This window comes from Delphinus delphis, chromosome 4, assembly GCF_949987515.2.
Source record: "Delphinus delphis chromosome 4, mDelDel1.2, whole genome shotgun sequence".
Classification (NCBI taxonomy): domain Eukaryota; kingdom Metazoa; phylum Chordata; class Mammalia; order Artiodactyla; family Delphinidae; genus Delphinus; species Delphinus delphis.
Window position 1 is genome coordinate 28,592,578 of NC_082686.1, and position 14,575 is coordinate 28,607,152.

At 40.9% G+C, this 14,575-nt stretch overlaps 1 protein-coding gene across 1 annotated transcript in view; it reads left to right on the forward strand.

Moving 5' to 3' along the window:
- Window positions 1-12,999, forward strand: part of NRIP1 (nuclear receptor interacting protein 1) — a 73,552-nt gene extending 60,553 nt beyond the window's left edge. Inside the window, exon 2 of the mRNA XM_060010469.1 lies at window positions 12,769-12,999. The gene's annotated coding sequence lies outside the window, so the exon portion shown is untranslated. The remainder of the gene's footprint in view (window positions 1-12,768) is intronic.
- The last annotated feature ends 1,576 nt before the right edge of the window (window positions 13,000-14,575 follow it).

Genomic DNA, 14,575 nt, shown 5'->3' on the forward strand with positions numbered 1-14,575 from the left:
CTTGTTACTTGTCCTTTTGATAACAGCCATTCTGACAAGGGTAAGGTGATATCTCATTGTGGCTGTGATTTGCCTTTGCCTGATGATTAGTGACGTTGAGCATCTTTTCATGTGTCTGTTAACCATCTATCTGTATGTCTTCTTTGGAGAAATGTCTATCTAGGTCCTCTGCCCATTTTTTAATCAGATTGTTTGTTTTTTGATACTGAGTTGTGTGATTTGTTTATACAATTTGGATATTGACCCCTTATCAGATACAGCTGGTATCCTCAGTCTTGAAGGCTGATCTCATTCCAGGGTGTGGTGAGTGAGGGAGGAGAGTTTTGGGAGTCTGTAGCTACCTCAGATGGATTCATTTGAGTGCTAAAACTTGTTCTCTGATGGGCCAGTCATTATGAGAATAATCCATGGACTCTGATTCATAAATTATATAAATTCAGTCAAATATATATAATCAAGCATATAATATAAAAATATATAATAAAAAATATATATAAATCAAAGCTGTCAGTCTGGGTACAGTCTAGGCTAATCCCACAACTGATTTAGATGTCTGAACTAAGCTGAGCTGCCCAATCTTACCCTAAGCCTGAACTAGTAAAATCTTTTTTTTTTTTTAATAAATTTTATTTATTTATTTATTTATTTTGGCTGTGTTGGGTCTTCGTTGCTGCACGCGTGCCTTCTCTAGTTGCAGCGAGCGGGGAGCTACTCTTCCTTGCAGTGCGTGGGCTTCTCACTGTGGTGGCCTCTCTCATTGTGGAGCACAGGCTCTAGGCACACAGGCCTCAGTAGTTGCGGCATGCAGGCTCAGTAATTGTGGCTCACAGGCTCTAGAGCACAGGCTCAGTAATTGTGGCTCATGGGCCTAGTTGCTCCACAGCATGTGGGATCTTCCCGGACCAGGGATCAAACCCATGTCCCCTGCATTGGCAGATGGATTCTCAACCACTGCGCCACCACGGAAGCCCTGAACTAGTAAAATCTTTTCCCTGTGATTGGGACTATAAGACTAATAGCATTTGGGGCAATCTCTCCAGTTATTTCAATATAAGTCTTCCTTGTTTGATCTAAAGACCCCTAATTTGCTTGAAGGGTGAATCAGTCCATTATCTATTTGCAGTTAAAAGGCGACTTGAATTATTGCTTACACAAATTATTTGTATAAAGCACATAGTTTCCCTGCTTTGATCTGTGACTCTTTCTTCAGTTAACAACAGGAGGGTGACCATGAATGTTTAATTCTTGGCTGAGTCAGAGATCTTGAAATCTTTTGCAATACCAAATTTTGAAAGCTTCTATATTGGGAATGGGAAGATGTTTGCTTCCCCAACCTCTTTGTGGGAATATAACCAGTATTAATATTTTAACTAAACATTGTATTTTAGGCTTGCATTGACGTCTAAACACAATGGGGGTAGATGTTCTTCTTGCCATGTTTAGAAACTACACTACTGCTATGTCAGGCTCTAAGGAGAGCAGAGATGTCTAAATACCATGGCCCAAACAGTCCAGACGTATCAGAGTAACTGGGTGGACAAGCACAAAGTTACCCAGGGCCTCAGGTTTTTCCGTCTCCTTGCTGTGCTCACTGCCAGGGTATTGTTCTCACTGGCGTGGTTAAAGGTGAGAGATACTCTCTCCGGGAAACCACGTGTCAAGGTAGAACTCTATTTCTGTAGAAGGGAAGAGCTTCTTTGGAGGAAATTGAACACCAAAACATATATATAAATATATTTTTTCCCCTATATTGAAAACTGGAATTTAATAAAGACTTCCATTATTTCAGAAGTATAGGCTGACTTTGATAGTCCAACAATGGAGATGTCTTAGCTGATACTCTAACAGGATGAAAATTTGGCTATGTGAGGAACTCTTTGTACCAACTGATAACCAAACTGCTTGGAGTGGAGAAAAGGAGGAAAAATGAGTGTTGAGTACAGGTGCGGGAAAGGCATTGAGGGAGAAAAGAAGAGGTTGGGGAGACATTGCTTTCCCCCAGCTGGCCTGAGGGACCGCCGTTAAGACCCAACTGAAATCAGGGTTAGGGGCCAAAGAAGCTATTTCAATGAATAACTAAAGTGACAGTGATAAGAATGATGAAGTTGAAAATAATAATGTCTAAACCATTTGTTGAGTGCTTACCAACTTCTAGCACTATGCTAAGCACCTGATTTATTAAGACCAGTATTTCATTTACTTCTCCCAATAATCTTATGAAGAAGGAATTATCATTTCCACTATAATAAAGAAGGGAAAAATAGAAATTCAGGTTCAGAAAGGTTTCATACCTTGCTGAAGGTCAAAGAGATAGCAAGTGGCAGGGACAAGTTTGGAATCCAGATATGCTTTTAGAGCCAAATTCTAGAGCACTGGATGGTACTGCTCTGGCTCACCAATAACGATGTGCAGCTCAAAAGCTGGGGGAGAGTTTATTCTTATGTTTTTTAACAGCCTTCCTTTCCCTACCCCCACCCTTCCTCTCACTCTGTCAACCAGTCCTCCCACCCAAAAAAAGAGACTACTGTGCAGCAGCCTGGGAGCATTTCTACAGAAGACAGTAGTACACAGGGAGGGCTATGCTCAGAGGGGGACCCAGAGCAGGGAACCAGTGAGCAATGGGCCTTAGGGAAAGGGCCAGGGACAAAGAATAGCAAGTGGCTTGTTTCTGAGCATATACACAGGCTCTCTCCATGGGGCTTTGTGGAAATAGAGAAGATCTTAAGGGGGAACCCAAGTTCCTAAGTGATTTGGATGTTTCAGTTGATGTGACCTCATTGGCCTTCCTATGCTGATGAAGCTCAGAACCACCCAGCTACACTGGTAATTGCCATAGGCTGTGCATTCCCTGAACATCCCCCAAGTGCTTCTAGGTCTGCAAAATGGAGGAGTTGCATGAGATGATCCCTAAAATTTCTTTTAGCTTTAAGAAGCTATGAACTCGTAATTTCATTTCAGCTGGAACCCAGGTTGGGAGAGGAGGAGCAAATTCATTTAAACTGATTGTGATTCTATGAAGAAGCAGCCAAGGCCAATGTGAAGGGAGGAAAGAACAAATGGAAAGTGACATGGCTCAGGACTAAGCAACCATCTAGAAATGTCACAATTTTGAAACACTACATGACTCAGTGGTTTGCTTCTATTTATTTATCTAGAAAATCCTAACATAACCAAGGAAACCATGATTGTAACCCTTTTTTCTGGGGCCACTTGCCCTGGCCTGGAGTCTCATATTTCTATAATTGGCTCAGGCTCCTGGGTCTCCAACCTCTGGAAGATAAATATGAAATAAATCTAACAGGAAGTTATTATTCTCTCTCATCAATGATGAGCATCATGAGAGTCCTTCTAGATATTAAAGATAAAGGAGTTATTTATATTATCATCTTTCTATTGTCCATCTGTCTATCCTTCTATCCATTTATTCAACAGCCATTCACATAGCACTTACCATGTGTCAAACACTATGCTGGATACAGGGGAAAGTGGGTCCAGAAAAATGACACACTTTCTGCTCTTGGGAATCTAAAACAATACATCAGTGGCTGATAGAGAGCTGGTTTCAGCCAATGTGCTAACTGCTATGACTGAGCAGTGAATTCAGTTGTGTGCATCGCAGAACAGAAGCACTTTATAAAACCAGCAGCGCTAGTAAAGGAATTCAGAGAAGGACTAGCCTGATCTGGGTCTTGAAGTATGAATATGAATTACCTGGAGGAACAAGAGGAAAAGTATTCCTAAGAGCAGATGCATGGGAAGATATAAGAAGGGTTTGCGTGGCACATTCAGGGAATAGCAAGCAGTTCTGCATGACTCAAGCACAAACGATACTAATAAGGAAGAAAAAAAAGATGGGACCATTTTGTGGAGAGGCTAGTGTAATACGTTGGCTGGTCAAGATGTTTGATTTTATCCTGAGGATAATAGAGAATTGCTAAATCAGTTTAGATGGGAGAGTGACTTATTCTTCAAGAGAATTGTGAAAATAAGGTATATGTAAATTGACAGTCCATTTGTGACTCTCAATGGCACTGGTAATTTCTGTATGCATTTCACAGCATCTTCCTGTGCAGTGCCCCTCATTCTTCAGTTCTTATTGTCACAGGTATCACCCAGGGGCATTTTAATACCCTAATGATCCTGCTCTACCTCAGTTCAATTAATTCAAAATTTCTAGGGCTGGGACACTGACATCAAGGATATTTTAAAGTTCCCAGGTGATATCAAAGCACAGCCAAAGTTGAGAACTGGTGTGCTCATGGTGTTTCAGAAAGCTGGCAGGACTGAGTGAATTCAGTCTGTCATAGACCCTGTTGAGTCTCAGCTTACCTTTGCCATCCCTTAAGGTATACACTGGATCCTGTTCCTATCAGGTTTCATTCAGTATTTTGGAAGAAGGACCTCCCAAGGAATTGCGTGGGAGTTCTCTCTCTCAGTCTGATTGTAAGTTATTGCTGGAGGCTGCAAAATTAACTACACATTACAATACAGTGAGACAATTACTCTGATGTCACTGCTTACACAGATTGCTGTGGAAGGGACACTTGCATTCAGAGAGGGAGAGGGAGGTGAGGCGTGAAGGAAGAACAGTACTGAGGCAGAGTACAGGGTCCCAGGGATCAAGGACTAGTGGATTATTCCAGGAAGAGGGATCAGAATGTGTAAGGCAAGGGGGCATGAGAAAACGTGGCAAAGACCCAGGGTTGTCATGACACTTTGTTCATACCACCTGTAATACACGCCTTACAGTGTTCTATATGGCTGATGTTATACGGATCCAGTCCTATTTCTATCCTATGAGAACATTTAGGATAAGTATGCCCATAACACAACATGGTCTTACCCTATAATAGCCTCTTACAAAATGAAGTGGTTTGCAGGAAAAAAAAATACGGAATTCAGTCAGACAGAAGGCTGAAAACAGCTAGCTCAAATACAACGTGGTGACTTAAAAATAAAAAAGAAGAAACATAAATATTCATGGGAATATATTCACAAGATGAATTGAAACCAGAAGTTATTCTCACGAATGTAACACCAGCCTAAGTGAGCAGTGTCCAGATGCCCTTCACCTTCTGATTTAATGCCTGATTTTCCCTGTCCACTCTTCTAAATTCAGTGACTTCCTTTTGGTCAACATCCTAATCAATATGATCACATCTCTCAAATTTCGTCCTTTACTTTGAAGTCACACTTTGACTCATAAGGAATTTCCACCCTTCCTTACAAGTGTTGAGAGGGGAGTCCTTCCTTACAAGAGGAAGTAGTCTCATGTGCTCTCCCCACTTCCTTCCTGGCTTGTTATTCCTGGGTCTGGGTCATCCAGCTGCATCCAGGAGTCCCAGAGGATACTGTGAAAATTACAGGGTAAATGGGCCTAGGTCACAACTTCTTTGGAGCTGTATCTTCTAGTTTGAATTTGTATTAAAATTAATCAGAAAGTCCAAGAACTTAACTGACATTTGTCAAAACAAACATCAGTGAAAGGTATTTATTATGAATGTGCTCATCATATATCTTTATTTCAAGGTTCTCACTGTTTTCTGTGATTTTCTCATTAGACTGTACAAAAATTATTAAGGTAGGCAAGCAGGTGGTATTATTCTCTTTTGGATAAATTGTGACAAAGGTGCTCTCACAGATTTGGCTTTTTTTTTTTTTTTTTTTTTAACAAAGAGTTTCCAAAGGGCATGCAATGAAAAGAATGGACACATATATCACTTACTTTATTAGAAAAGGACACTTAGGTGTTGCATGAAATAGCAGCTTAATATGATGTTGGTTTAGGGAGTTTTTCTAAGCAAGCTGGTTGGATTGGGTTAATATTTAGTTGGCTCTTCCATACTTCTTAAATGTGCCATGGTTACTTTAAGAAAGCTAGTCTTATCCTTATGAAGTAAATATAGTCATCCCTTGACATGTGTGGGACATTCTGGAATTTTTTTTCCTCAATATTTTTGATTTGCCGTTGGTTGAATCTGAAGATGTGGAGCCCTCGGGTATGGAGGGTCGGCTGTACGTATTTAGAGCTCTACAGCTGTCCTCTTGGCTTCATGTTTGAGCTTTAACATTTCGAAGATTTCAAATATAGTCCATTCCTAATTCCCATGAGGTTCATTGGGTTGATTCATCCATTTCTTTATCCTCTCCATATCCTCCATCATTTTCAGCAAACACCTTTTAATTCCCCAGTCCTTTAAATCTTTCAGATTTAAACCACACTTGAACTCCTGTTTGAACAAAACAAACAAACAAACAAACATAATGGTGTAGAATTAGTTGTAGAAATTGCCTTAAGATAAGACTGTGAACACAATTATTTTAGAAATGTCTTAGGTTTATCTTTTCCAGATATGCCAATCTCAGGGCAGAGATAGGTTAAGAAAGAGCTTTTGTGAGTGCTCTCTGAGATTCAAAAAATAAAATAAATTTGGATGTTCAACTCCAAGGCAAGTGATAAAGATCAAAGACTCATTTTATTACAATATTTTTATTTTTATTGAACAGATTCACTTTGGATCTTGGCTTGCATTTAGAATGTTTACCCTTTAATAAGTGATCTGTTTAAATGTGGATCAGAGAACAAGGGTTTCTGTTTTACAGTTCAACTTTTGACCTTGGGGGATGAATGGGTGGAGGCTAAGAGGAAAAGTCCACTGTGTTTTTACTGAACTTTTTACCCTTAAAAAAAAGTGAGCAAGTTTAAAGTTCACACAGTGCACAAGAGGTCTCCACTGGGGATTTCTGGTATTATTAACTTCCTGACCTCAGATAATTAAAAAGAAAGAGCAGAGCCACCTCAGACTATGACTCAACTTTGAACTTTTCACCTCCCAAGCAAAGGATTTAAATTGTAAATGGTAGACTCTGGAAGCTTTCTTATTGCTATTAACTTCTTTCATCCCTGGTCTTGAAGTTATAATTTAGGCCAAAAGCAGAGCCTGATCTTTCCTTTTTATTTACTTAACCTCTTTTAGCAGAAAGGACTGAGAACACCATTTACCTAGAAATGACAGGTATTCTGGTGAAAGAAGTTAAGCTTAAAGGGTCATTGAATTTTGGAACTAGAAGCAACCCTAGATGATCTGTCCAGGCTCCTCAGCTGTGAAAGACAATAGAGAACCAGGGAGGCGAGCAACTTCCTTAAGGTCAGACACAACAGGAGCACAAAAGAGCATCCCTGATTCATTAGCTGTATTTATTTCTGTAGTAGAGGGATTCAAGCATGATTGGGGGTAAGAAATATTCCCCCAGGTAGCGCAGCGGTCTAGAGAATCTGTGGCTTTTATTTTTACGTTAAAATGCATAAAGTGGAAAAACAAATCACTGATTAGGGAGTCAAGAGGCCTGGGTCCTTCACTCTACTGGTTTGTGTAAGCCTTAGGAACTCATTTAACTTTCCCAAGTCGTGACTTGCTTGATTGTCAAATGGAATGTAGTTGGGAGGAGATAATAAGCATCTGAGACTCCTTTGTGTTATGACATTTTTTGGTTCAATGGTATCCTTGCCTTAAGAATTCCTGCTACGGTTCATGTGTAAACACTGTATAGATATACAATTCTCAGCAACAACTGGGTTTTCTGAACACAGAGGGTAGGGCTAGATGGCTGTGATTTTAGGGTAATTGGTTACATGACGCTGGGCTTGACACTGATGAGGAGGCTCTCCTTGCTTTAAGAAAAGACAAAAATCCCAAAGGGGGCTCCCCTGGGAGCTCAGTGGTTGAAAGTCCTCCTGCCGATGCAGGGGACGTGGGTTCGTGCCCTGGTCCGGGAAGATCCCACATGCCGCAGAGCGGCTGGGCCCGTGAGCCATGGCCGTTGAGCCTGCGTGTCCAGAGCCTGTGCTCCGCAACGGGAGAGGCCACAACAGTGAGAGGCCCGCGTACCGCAAAAAAAATCCCAAAGGAAAAGGGGGACTATCATGTAATGAGACATAAGGAACAGGGAAAAGAAGAACAAAGGAACCAGGACAAGGAAAGGAGGGATGACCAGGAGAACAGGCATTAGGAAGGAGGGTAACAAAGAGATGGTAGACCCCTCAGTTGGATGGGGACCCAGTCAATGCTTGTGCTACTGAGAAAGCCGAGGACTACGTTGTGAATCTGTGAGAGCCACATGCTCTTAACACTGAAGCTGAGATAGGCAGCTCTCACTGGCGCCCGTACAGCACGCAGTGTGTAGCAGAGCCAGTCATCCCGGGCCCGCTCTTGCCTCCTGCTATTTGCTAACACCTTTATTGCCTCCAGTTAGTTACTCACACTGCGCTCATTCCCATCTGTCAAGGAGAGCTCCCTTCCAACATTCTGTCCTTCTTTTCTTCTATTAAAGAGATCCTCCCAGTGTGGCTGCAAAGCATGGAGCGGATACTGAGCTCTGAGATGAGGCAAGTTTGGAGCGGGGTGAGCAATGATTTTCTCATTTCCTGGTCCCAAGAAATGAGAGAGATGTGACTGTAGGGTCCTGCCCAAGACCCTCCTGCAGAGACAGCTGTGGGAAAAGGAGGTCATCATGGCTTGCTGGAGGGGCTGGAGGCCTGTCTGCTCGGCCTGGTAGCAGAGGGCCTGGGGTCACTGCCTGGACCAAGTGTCAACAGCTGTAATTGACTCCTATGCCATCACAGATGTTTACCCACCCAGCTCCTCAACCACTCTCAGCTGCTTTACACTAATTTACTTCTGCTTTACAACCTCCTCTATTCCTTCTCCCTCCTACAAGGGCCAGCCAAGGCGGGTGATGACTATCTGAGCAAGAGACTGCACTAATGTGAATATGTCTCATCAGGTGATTGAAGTTACAGACCAGTGGGCTGCAAATAATCGTTCATCGGGGTTTTTGGTGGGCAAAATTACCCAACTGTTTCCTCTGCTCAGTAAGGCCCATTCATTCACTAAATTCCTCCCACGTTTTCCGGTGTTGAATACATTCCTTCCTGTATAGATGTCCAGTGTGCCGTCATGTTAACCTCAATATCTCCTGAGGAGGGAGGTCACGGGTCACCAAGCAGAGCAGGACTGTCATCATGAAACAAGTCATAATGCCTCATTGACACTTTCGTCAACATCTAGAGAGGAAATAAATAAAGGACTGGGTTTGGTCTGCCAGCTACCTCTACTTACAATGGAAAACATCACAATGCAAATAAGAAATGTTGTACTTGTGAAATTTAAAAAAAAAAAGGTTTATGCCACTATTCTCACTGATGGGCTAAAGCAAATCACTGGTGGCTCAGTTCGGGGTGATGACGATGATTTTTTTTTTTTAATTTACTTATTTTTCTTTTTGTAAAGTCTCTGTACCTTCAGGCAATGGAAGAAGAACAGAGAGTCAAGCACAACCCAGAGAACCAGTGCCAAATGAGTCAGTATGTGAATTCTCTGCCCTGAGGACTCTTTTTAAAGTCAGGCCCAAGAATCCCGCCCTGCAGGTAGGAGAGTCTGAGGGCCGTGAAGGGTAGCCAAGCCCCACACCCCATTTCTGAGTTGCCCCAGCCACATCCAAGGTTAATGGGAGGGCAGTAGGCACTAGATAGCCTTTGCTGCCTCTAATTACATCCCACAACCCCAACTCAGCAGACAAGCCAAGATCTTGCATCCGGAGGCAGCCAAAGTCTGATGGATTCTCTACAGCTGTCTATTGCCTCTGGCAATATGACCTCACTTGGCATGATTATTTGAATTGACGATAAAACTTCAAAAAAAATAAAAAAGTTTTTATTGAACTTTTTACCCTGAAAAAAAAGAGCAAGTTTAAAGTTCACACGGTGCACAAGTGGTCTCCCACCAGCCAAAAAGCCCCTCCTCTCTGTTTTCTTCCTGTATACGTTTAGATAAACTAGATCCCCATATATTTGTCTGATATTATTCCTTTGGTTTGAGGCACCCAGCTGGCAAGCATAAGTCATCCATGGTGATTAAATTTAGTAGGGTATCCATGCAAGCGCCAGGAGCGCCAGAGCCCTTAATGGAACTTTGGCAGGCAAGGCAGCAATAATTGTACAGCAGGTACAAGGCGAGGGGGAGTCTGGGAGTTCAAGGAGCTGTAATCGTCTCCCTTCTTTGCCCCAGCAGTTCAGAAAGTGCACGAGGATCTAAATTAGGTGTTATTTTAGATTACAGCTTGTCACACCTGACGCCAGTGACACCATCAGGCAGCTGGATGCCAGCTGGAAATTTGTTGATATCTAGGGATGGCGATTTTTGGCTCGTTTATTCATTCAGTCGGTCATTCAAATAACATGGGTCATGCCCATCAAGAAGATATGTCAGCCTCTGGACGCAGGAGTCTTTTGATGATCCCTGAGATATAAAAGAGCAAGTTTGGAATTATCACCGCTAAATGCCTGTTTATCCAGGACTGCTAGACAGAGGGCACGCCCCTAGAGGAGCTCTGACATTTTATGGAGTATTGAAAACCAAATTTGATTCTCCTTGTGAAGAACCAGAGAAACTGGTCCACTTTACTCCTGAGAGGAAAATTAAGAGGTTCCCCTACAAATTTATAGTAGCCGTATAAATGGGCCTTCCTTTTATCTCCCTCCTACGGCCTGAGTTGAGGGAAGTGGAGTTGGGCTAAAACTGTACTAATTTATGTTTCAAATACCTACATATGCAAGGCATCATGTGGATAAAAGATTAATTAAACATGGGCCGTCCTTGACCTAAAGGGAGAAAAACCTTTTCATATGTAATTGCAGTATAATTCTGGTAAGGGCTGTATGAGAAAATGGACAGTCTGTGGTAAGTTGTTTATAAGAATCCCAGAGAGAAAATTTATTTCTTGAACATCAAAAGATAGATATAAACGTATATTAAAAATAATAATATAGATTTTTTTAAAATGCAGGCAGTGCTTTATAAATTGTAGAAAGCAATTGAGACAAGAATGTTAAAGAGTGAGCGAGATGGATTAAGCTAATGTAGTAAATAATTCCCTAGACTCTTGAAAATGGTACTGTTTGAAGTTTGCATTTTTTTTTATTAAAGATTCCAAGAAACTAGAGACTTCTGGGTAATGTTTAAATCATTGGGAATTGATCTGACATTTAATGGCAAAACGTTGGCTCTCTAAGGCCATAACAAAGTCAATGGGTCAGGGCACCTCCATTACCTAACCTTAGCTGGTCTCTTTCCATGACATATCAGAGTATTGATCCAGGTGGTTATGTGAGATTGGGCATGGAGTTCTCTATCCTTATTTTACAGGTCTTAAAAAACTGGGTCTAACTAGTATGTTATATTCTGCCATGATTTGCATTTTTGTGTGATCCCACAGAAGGGGTCTGCTCTGTCTCTTATTTATCCTCCTATTTTGATTTGTCTGTACTCCCTGGACAAAACTTGAGTCTTCTTCTGAACACTCTCTATCCAGTGTTCATTCACTGAGGGTCTTAACATTCTCTAGGCTTCCACTCTATATTTTGCCTTCAAACTTCATTGATCCTCCAAACTTCAGTGATGTTACCGGAAGGGTAGTCAGTTTTGATGTTCATTGAGCTGTGATCCTGAATGATTGAATAAAATTTGCCGTCTATATTGCTAAATCTGCCTTTATGTTTCGGACCCATTGTTAACAAAAGGGTGCTAGCTTAACTACGATATATATTCTACCCTTACTTATATACTTTCTGTTTGGACTCTGAAGGTTGATTGCTTTTTGGGTTTACCTCTTAGTTATTATAACTTATTTGACTATGGAAATGTTGGGCACTGGCTTCATAGGTTCAAACTGTGATTTCAATAATGAAGGAATAATATATATATTTTAAACTGAAGTGTAGTTGATTTACAATGTTTCAGGTGTACAGGAAAGTGATCCCATTATACATACATATATATATATATATATATATATATATATTCTTTTGCAGATCCTTTTCCATTATACGTTATTACAAGATACTGAATATAGTTCCCTGTGCTATACGCTAGGTCCTTGTTGTTTACCTATTTTATATATAGTTTCAAGTTTTTAAAATTGAACCTATATATCTGTTAATCCCAAACTCCCAGTCCATCCCTCCCACCCACCCCCACCTTGACAACCACAAGTGTGTTCTCTATATCTGTGATTCTGTTTCATTGATAAGTTCATTTGTTTCATATTTTAGATTCCACATACAAGTGAGCTCATGTGGTATTTGTCTTTCACTGCCTGACTTACTTCACTTAGTATGATAATCTCTAGGTCCATCCTTGTTGCTGCGAATGGTGTTATTTCATCCTTTTTTATGGCTGAGTAATATTCCAATGAAGGAAAAATTCAATTTCTAACACTGTAGGACGATACCTTTAGCTTTTCCAAAGAGCTTTCAGATATATTTTCTCATTTTACTCTCATAAGTCATCTATGAAATAGGAGTATATGCTAATTCATGAGATCAAGCAAATACATTCCCATTACAGATGACTAATATAAGCCATAGGAACAGTTTGCTCTGCGAAGGACCCAGTACAATGATTCTTGTACTTGCATGTTCCCTTCATGTTCTTATTAAGACCATAAGAGGGCTTAGAGGGTGTGGTGGAGATTACAATTTGTCCGCCCAAATCTGTACTCTATTGCTTCTGCAGTAAGGTAATGTCATAACTGGGATAAAGCTTCCCATCCATGGACTGTATTTTCCTGCTCCCTCTGCAGCTAGTGTGGCCATAACACTAAGCTCTCTCCAGGGAAGTGTAAGCAAAAGTGATAGATGCCATTCAAGGCTTGCCTTGAAAACTTGCACACTCACTTCTACAGCTTTTTTTGTTTTTTCCTCTCCCACAGGCTGAAATAGTGATGACAAGGATGGACCTTAGGGGCCACCTGTTGAAGGTGTCAGAACTAGCCGCACTCTGCTCTGGGTTTCTGCATGACCGAGTGGAGCAGAGCTTCCCCACCATCCCCCTTCCCTCTCAGACGGTTTCTTGAGAGATAAATCTACTTGTATTTTATTTCAGCCATTACATTTTCAGGGATATTGATTCAGCGGTTTAATTAATATGGACAGCTACTCGATTTTACCAGGAAAAACTTCAAGAGCATTTAAGTCAGGACTGGTGATGAGACTGAAAATGATCAAGCCCTGACTTTACGCCCTCTCTCCATTGTATATTTGATGGGGAGGGGAAGGTTAGGAGCACAGGAGAGAAGAATAAAAGAGAGGTAGGTCAAGGGTGGAGAAGGCAGTGTGGAGGCAAGAATTGAACTACAGAGAGGTTTTCACTTCCTCAGAAATGAGTGAACTAAGAACATTTAAAAAATTGAACCAAAGAGGGAGGGGGGTAGGGGAGGGCTAGAGCGGGAGGTTGGGGTTAGCGGATGTAAGCTTTCATATATAGAATGGATAAACAACAAGGTCCTACTGTACAGCACAGGGAACTATATTCAATATTCTATGATAAACCATAATGGAAAAGAATATTAAAAAAAGAATATATATATTTCTGAATGACTTTGCTGTACAGCAGAAATTAATACAACACTGTAAATCAACTATACTTCAATAAAATTTTTTTTTAATTGAGACAGAAACCCTCCCCACTTTTTTTTAAACTACATATATATATAGTCTTTATTGAGTATTCTAACCTCATTGGATGTCACCAGCTAATGAATTCTAAATTCTTTCTGTTTGATTCACTCTTCATTCCAGTGAGTCAAACACCAAGAATTTAGCCGGGGTTCTAAAATAAGCCCTGGGAGAACAGTCACCCTGGACACATATTGCAGAAAGTAACCTCCACGTTTTCTTCTTAAGTCTTTTCCAATCAAATTGTGTCCTTTTTCTTTAACACATGTCACTTAGATTTTATCTTAGTAGGTCATCTCAAAAGTCTGTGTGTTAGAATCCAGAGAAATAGAGAGATACGCATCACCAACACTTATTGATGATACAACTACTTAATATCTTCCAGAGGTGCTGAAACAAACACATTCACATGAAAACAGGGCCAGATAGAGACTTTAAAGGGCTCTCACAGACAAAACCATGGGGGCAGTGTGTACAGTAATCCACAGTCATCACTGCCCTAATAGTATCTGACCTGAACCTGGCACAGCTTCAGAAAAAGCCATGTGTTCAGGCTAAAACAAGAATGAGAAAAAAGGAGAACGTTGCTTTCTTCTAATGTGGTAAATAGGGCATGAAGGTTTTATAGTTTGCTAGTGGAACCAGTTTTACAAGTTCTCTATCCACAGGGCTTAGCCTTAGGGAGAAAAAATAGTTTTATTCAGAGATACCTTAAGACTTTTGGTAGAACATTTGAATTTGGTATCCAGAATGAAGAACTAGATTGAAGTTGTTATGTCTACATTTATTGGGATGAAGTTTGAAACTGGAACTATTAAATATTATTTTCATGTGTGCCGTACTTCCCATTTCTGTTTTTGGCATGAGGAAGTGATAAAAGAAAGCTTCTTATGTGTCCTCTTAAACTATGTGGAGTTGGGGGGACTGAACCCCCTCCATTAAAAGTCTGAGTATAACTTCACAGGTGGCCCTCCATATCCAGGGCTCTGCATCCACAGAGTCAACCAGGGTGGATCGTGTAGCACTGTAGTACATATTTATTTAAAAAAAAAAAATCCACGT